A 6492-nucleotide genomic window follows, 5' to 3' on the forward strand; every position below is an offset into this window, starting at 1 on the left:
AGTTGATGTAGAGGCCTGACCACCGCATTGTATTTCTGAAACTGATGTTGAATAATACTGTATGTCAACTATAATTATATATACATATAACCTCGAGACACGGAGTAGAGTGCGGGAACGGATTCAATGGAATTGTTAATAGATAAGCATGATATTGGGGGTGGGAGGGCAGTGGATGGGGGGGTTGTTACTTTGTGAGGGTGAAAAGGGTAACTATTGCATTGTTCTGTACACCTGAAACTAACAATAAAAAAAAAGAACATAGAAAAAATTGAAAGAATTAGTAAATATGAGCCTATATTTTCAATTGAAGAACATGATTTCACTTACTCATGTCAAAAAATAATCATATGATAATTGGATATTTCTATCCGTTTAATCCTTCAATGTAAAGTTACATCATTACCTCCTATATTTAAATATAGTTTCTCTTCTATCCTCCATTTAATGTATCAGGTTGCTGATCCAAATAAACCTTGATATCTCTGTTCAGGCAATAAAAATTACCTACAATGTAGATTATGTCATTCTTTTTAAATCTGTTCAAACCTTAGTCACTTGATAAAAGGTGCTAATAGACACAATGATGATAATGGTTCATAATATTTACTTTCAGAGTCATTGAAAATAACCCTTTTTAAAACCAAACCAATTTTTAAGAATACTACAACTTGCAATATAGGATACTACAATGTCATATTTGTTTATACTTCACTTTAATCAGATTGAAGTCACATCTAACTGCATTTAGACTTTAGAAGACATCGAAAAACACTTTGTCAATTTCTCTTTAAAACACTCTAGTCTATTTTTTTGAAAAAAAAATCATAGTGATATCATAAACAACTTTACTATTCTTAAAAACATTTAAAATTATATTTCACCTTTCACTCCTTTCCTTTAGGATTTCAAAATATTAAAAATATAACTGAAGTATTAAAATGTTATTAAAATTGAATAATTTCATTCCTACTCCTATACTTTGTAAATAATTAACAAAATGGGTTTGACTTACACAACCATACTTTTGTCTTTATGCTACAGGTTATTTGCTATTTAGGGCCTCTCCCTGTGATCAGTTTCCTTTACTTGCCTTTCTTTGAATTATATAAAATTTCCTTTGTATTTCCTCCCACTGATATTATTCAATTATCCTCCATCATTTGCTATTTATGTATAGTGATAATATTTGACTCCTTGTTAAAATGAAAGTCCTGATCAAGTTCAGCTGATAACACAAAGGTTGAGCAGAATGCAAGAGGTGCCTAGTGAGCCTCCCACGCCCTTAGTTAGGCACTGGGTCTGCTAGGCCACTGACACAGCTGCCTAAACTGACTTAGCCACCCTCAACCTATGACCCATCTAAAGAGTCTAACCATTTGTGGCTTATGATTAAAAAATGGATGTTTCCTCTCAAAAATATGTAGAATTACTAATATTTTCCCATTTCCCTGTTAACCTAGGAGACAGCTGCTTTCTTCTCCCTCAGGTCTAGTAAAAGGGACTTTAAAAGGATGAGTTGGAGAGCTTGTTAAGTGTCTCCCAAAGTCTTAATATGCATTTGATGGAAGCTTCACTCAAGCCTGGGAGACAATGATCATTTACCTGAGACAGTTAATCCAAGAAAAAGAGATGCATTGGAAGCACACTGCTGTTCCTTCAATGACAAGTGCAAGGACACTCACTGAGAGTCAGCTTATAAAAGACTTTGCCCCAAGAAGCCTACATGAGGGGCTATGAGGCTCCAACAGAGAGAGCCTATGTGAGGCAGATCTCAGACAGTGAAGCACAAACAAGAATAACATTGTGATGTTCTAACTTGCAAGTTGCAGCTCTCTGAACCTGACAGCTGGAATCACAAACTGTCCAGCCCACACCACAAAAATTGCTCATGAATATTCCCTGGGGAAGTCTCTAAGAAAACATAAAATGCATTCTGCTAAATACTTAACTTTAAACATCTGCCAAGCACTGGCACCTAAACATGGCAATGGTGACCATATAAGTGGCCATATGTCCTTTCTCTTTTTCTTCTCTCATCCTAGACCTGACCCCAGATAGATCAGAAACCATGGGAAGCTAGAGAAAAAATACAAAAGTGTGATGGAGCAATAGAGCTGAAGCCTCTCATGATCGCTTACCCCCATCGCAACCTCCCTAGAATAAATCAGGGAGAGAAAAAAAAAAAGATGTAACTTATAACAAACATGTTTTGCATTTTGATAATTACCCTGCATAGTATGAGTATGCTTGGATGGAAAACGCCTGGAGGACTTTTTATTATCCATGAAGGCTGAGGAAAGCTATGGTACCTGCCTGATATTTTATTTAAGGGGAGAGAAAAGAGTACTTCACCGAGCAGTTTTGAAGAGAGGGAAAGAATAAATTACAGTATATTTTGTTTGTTTGATTGTTTGTTTGAACCTTATTAAGTTCAGCTCAGGCCATTAAAATCATTAATTTTTAAAAAACCTCTTCCCCTTTCTTATTTGAAGTGGGCCATAGAACGATCAGGGTAATAAGTCAGACACCTTGATAAACATTCACAAGAAGCCCAAGACCATTCTATGGATTATGTCCCCAAATTTCTAGGGGTCAGAAATCTACAGTATCACAGTCAAGCAATTTAAGAACCTAACAGCCATAGGAAAGTAAAATCAATAATCAAGTATACTTTTTGTATCCATGTCATTGATCAGAAATAATCTGGGGAGCACAACCAAGCACCGATGAAAACTTACAAACAAGGCACTCTGACTAAGGCAAATGTCAGGCCCATTCTGTCAAAGAAGTCAGGACTTAGCAGTACTGATCGCCAGCCATGCCAACTGGAGTGTAAGGAGCAAGTGACACTGACTAAAGGCGAGGGCACTCCTATCTTAAAAAGGAGACCTGAATTTTGAAGGCATCTCTCATCAAACAGGAAAAGTCTTTTCTCAGAAACACTGACTTTTTTCCTAGAGTCAAAGTGTCACATACACACACACACACACACACACACACACACACACACACACATACACACACACTTCTAAAGCATGACATCACCTAAACAGGAAAACAAAGAAATCCCTTTTGATTATGATGTAAAAATGATGCTGCAAGAGCTTCAAAAAAATTTTTTTTTCTTTCACGTCATACAGAGCATTTTAGTTGATCGATCAAGGATCTGCACCTTATGGGCTTTCCCACACTTGGCTCCTCATCCAGTACCAGCTTGCAACAAGGGTTCAGAGGATCTTGTTTTATAAATGGGAGATGATGCAAGATTTGATAAGTAGATGTGTGGGGGCCTAGAAAAGTAGAAGAGGATGGAAGGAATGGGATGGTGTCTGATTTTCTTGGACTTGCTACGAGCTTATTTGAGTTCAAGATGAGAACCAAGCACTGAAGGTAAAATTTTCTTGAGAAACATAAAATGCGAGATAATTACTGAAGCTGAGGAATGGTTCCCAAGAGGTCTTATAAAACTCAGCATAAGCAAGGCTGCCATGCATCCAAACCAAAGAACAACGCAGGGTGGGGGCAGTGGCAATTCTCCTTTGTGCATGGGATCCAGGAAGCCAGACCAAGAGCCCAAAAGCATGATGGTGGCCATGTACAGAGAGCTGGTGACGAAACGTCAAACCTCCATTTAATGCTCCCAAAGTAACTGACAAACACTTTGAGGGGAGCTAATTTACTCCTTGGCCGAGGAGTTCATAAATTGGGTATCAAAAAAAGACTTTGAGCAGAAAGTTAAATTTTGGGGAAAACCCTGGACTTTGCTTAATATCTAATCTCTTTCTACTTCTCTGTGCGATAAGATACACTGGCTTCCCAATAAACCACGTTATTTGCTTATGTTAGCTCAGGCTCAATGTGCTACTTGCAGCCAAAGAAGTTCTATTTCAGACAGGAAATTTCTTTTCTCCATGTATTCAATCAATGTATGATAGACTGAAAAGAACAATTACCATTTTCTTATTGGTTCCCATAAAAACATTATTCTTATTAAAATCAATATAATATTGCCTCCTGTAGACATGTTTTTCTACTTCCATTATATATTAAAAAAATGTTTATACCCATCAGAAATATTCTTTTATTTTCAATCAATTCTAAGAAAAATATCAAGTACATTAAAATTTTCAGATTTTTGAACATTTAAATAATATGCAACAAAATTGAGAGAAATTATTATTAATTAAAGCAAATTAGATAAAGATTCTAATTCAGGATTTCTAATGATGAGTGCTATGTTTGTTTGTTTTTTTCTCTACCAACATATTTTCTAATATTCCTCCTTTCTCTCTGCTCCAGAGAGACAAACACATCTATCTTCTTACCTTCCTTTCTAGAGTTTTCATGGCCAATTTCTTCTTTGTGCTTCCCAGGTAAAATGCATCACCTTCCTTGGTAAAGTCATCCTTGATTGTCAAAAACTTCCTAGGCAGAATCTGTGTCCTAAGCCATAGGCTCTGCCCTAGACTTCCCCAGTTTGCCCATGTGTCTGAAAGGGTTCTGGAGGAATATGCAGGCTGAAAGAGGACATGTTTCTCTTTATAAATAATGCTTGCAATGCACCCTTTCATTACTATACCAATCACTGTAAACTATACAACCATTTCTTTTTTTTTTTAATCAAGGTAAAGAATATACTCCAGTGCAACACGGCCTAATGCATGGGCCTCAAGAATGTCACTCTAGAGAATATTTTCTGAAGATAACTGTAGATCAAGTTTCATTTAAGTCAGTTGAACATTTATTACTGAGGAAGCTAGTTGTGAGTTCTAATGTAAGATATATGCATTTTTTGGAAAAGTTCTGTTGCATTGATGAAATTTTTATTTGGAGATCAACACTTAGTGAGTGATCATTAATATCGCAAAAGTGTTTTGGTTCCTGATTTCCCCAATTCAGACTTTCTCAGGAATCTTCCAAGGGGTCTCCTGCTTTTCAAAGGTCATGGAGAAGTGAGCCTACTTGCAGCTCATGAGTTTGTAAAAGTAAGATTCCAGTATCTACATTATCTTTTGCAAGAAATTTAAGGTTCTTCTTTGTGTCTCCTGAAAACTCACAGGCAAATTAACACTAATTATAAACTCCCAATAGAAGAGAAATGGTTAATTTTATCCTCAAGCTCTGCTCTAAAAAAAAAATGACTCTGTAACAGCTGGAAGGACTTGTGAAAGTATATAGAGTCACATCTGTACAGAAACAGACACAGATATAGAGAACAAGCTAATAGTTGTCAAAGGGGAGGAGGTGGGGAGATAAGAATAACACACACAACCCCCCCCATTTTTAGTAGTATATTGAACAGAAATGGATTACCACTTTATGCCAACACACACATACACACACACACACACACCAACATAATGATAAAATATCAGAGAATAAAACTAAGTTCTTAAAAGAAGTAAAAGCAAATTCAGAGGATTCTATAAATACTTAGAATATTTAAAGAAAAGCTTTTGGGCTGGCCGAGTGGCGCGTTAGTTAGGAATTGGCTTGGGATGCCAGCTCTGAGCAGCAAAGCCCCGGTTTGGATCCCACATGAGGGTCAGTGATGCTGTGCCCTCTACAGCTAAGATGGTGAACAACAGCTGGAGATGGTGAACAACAGACTGGAGCTGGGCTGCCATGAGTTGCCGGCAACAGCGTAGGCTGCAGTGGGATTGGCAGGCAGCTGGCGTGAGCTTTCATGAGCTGCCATGAGCCGCCATGCATGGCCATCCAATGGCTGGCGAGTGACTGCCTCACCCGGGAAGAGCACAATGATAATACCAACATGGGCCTCCACATGTGACATTCTCCACAACTAGACTGAAGAACAAAAGAAACGTGTCTGTTCCCCTTCCCCAATTCCCCAATAAAATCTTAAAAAAAAAAGCTTTTAATATATGCTACTTGAAATTTATTTAAGCATCCCATATTATATAGTATTTTACTGTTTTCTGTGTGAAACTGAGTTTACAATTAACTGCTAACATAGCATGTCGCAACCATAATTCTCCCAGGATTCCACTTTATGTTTTCAACACCATCTCCAGCTCAAATTTCAACCAAGAGTCAGCTCCATCTATGGCAGTCAGCACAACTATAAAGATAAGAAGTTCTTCCACTAATACCGTGCTGACTTTTTAAAAACAATTTACTAATGCAGTGTTTTGAAATTCTCAGTGGTGAAGGTAAAAGGCGATTTTTTGTTTTGTTTTGTCTTAGCAAACTATTAGAGTAAATTATTACAAAAATTGAATTAAAAGGACAAAATATATGGTAAAATTTTTTTACTTAAAATTACTTTCTCATATTGTATACAATTTTTGATAAGATCACTTTCAATGTCTACACTTGTTGCAGACTGATAGTTTTCAAATCAATATTGATCCTTAGACCTCACTATAAATATGATTCTAATGGAGGATGCTTAAAAGTAAATTTAGGGAGGAAAAAGAATTTCCAGCATAACATTGAAGAACTACAATGTCACATATTTACAGTAAT

This window comes from Hipposideros armiger, unplaced genomic scaffold (assembly GCF_001890085.2).
Source record: "Hipposideros armiger isolate ML-2016 unplaced genomic scaffold, ASM189008v1 scaffold_512, whole genome shotgun sequence".
In the NCBI taxonomy this organism is placed as follows: domain Eukaryota; kingdom Metazoa; phylum Chordata; class Mammalia; order Chiroptera; family Hipposideridae; genus Hipposideros; species Hipposideros armiger.